The sequence below is a fragment of the Chinchilla lanigera genome, unplaced genomic scaffold, assembly GCF_000276665.1.
Source record: "Chinchilla lanigera isolate Chin_1 unplaced genomic scaffold, ChiLan1.0 scaffold00013, whole genome shotgun sequence".
Taxonomy (NCBI): domain Eukaryota; kingdom Metazoa; phylum Chordata; class Mammalia; order Rodentia; family Chinchillidae; genus Chinchilla; species Chinchilla lanigera.
In genome coordinates, this window is record NW_004955414.1 from 22,871,485 (window position 1) to 22,872,843 (window position 1,359).

Sequence of the window (1,359 nt, forward strand, 5' to 3'; positions counted from 1 at the left end):
CCACCATGCCTGGCTCTTTAATTAATTATGCTGAGAAAATGGATATAAATTTTAGGGAGAATTAGTGACTAAAAAGAGTTGTATCAGATATGGTTTAAATTTTAAATAATAACAGCAATCAACTGCTAGTGAGGTCTTTCCGTAAGTAGAAAGTTAGCATTGTGCTAGGTATTTTTTTGCATATATGATCTTATTTAACTTTCACAGCCATACATACTAGGCTTATTTCCCACTTTAAAGATGAGAAACTGCTTAAATAACTCAATGTAGTTCTTATCACCAAGAGGTAGTAGACATAAACAAGTATAGGTAACAAATTTGATACCTAAGCCTATATTTGACCAATAGTCTATACTGATAAAATATACCAATAGTATATTCAATACCAAAAAGTTATTATATGTAACTTTTACTTCATTTTTTCCAAAACAGAAATCATCATGTCACTTTGTGGAATATTTCCAACATATGATCCATTTTCCTTTGTTTTTTCTTAACCCTCATTGAATGAAAAAGAAAGGCTACATACTCCCTTTGTTGCTCATGAAATGCACTACATATATAGGAACAAAATAAAAATATTCTAGGGGCCAGGGATATAGCTCAGCGGCACAAGCACTTACCTGGCAAGTGCAAGGTCCTGAGTTTGATTCCTGGTACCAAAAAAAAAAAAAAAAATTCTGATACCAATATAAGAATTGAGAAATGGAACCAGGAAACAGGGCAGCCCCAAAACTGATCTATGTGTACATATGTAAGTGTAAAGAATTCAGTAATTTTGCATATGAAAACACCATTATCAGTGGACAAGATAAATGTTACTTGAAAAATTCAGCCGGTCTCTAATCCCAGCACTAAGGAGGTTGAGGCAGCAGGATCATTGCAAGTTCGAGACCAGCCTGGTCTACAAAGTGAGCTCAAGGCCAGCCTGAACTGCCTAGTGAGACCCTGTTTCAAAAAAATAAATAAATAAAATAAAAAATAAATTCAATAAGTAGGAAGAAGAATGTTATGCTCTGTCATTTCTCACATCAAAATACATTTAGATTTAGAAATTATACTTTTTTCAAATACTTGAAACTATAAAAACAGGAAAATAAAAACGATCATATGTACTAGATTTGAGGATGAAGCAAGAATATTTTGTTTTACATAAACTTAAAAATTACATAAACAAAGAAGTCCTTTAAAGTAAAAGACAAGTGGCAAACTCACAAAGGTATTTATAGCATACAAAAAATGGTTTATATCTTTTACATAAAGGAGTACCTACTATCAAATGGAAACTAAAACTTTAGTAGAAAAAAGGTGATGTGTCTCAGGCAATTGATCAAAAAAGAATGCAGATAGTCTGCAAAG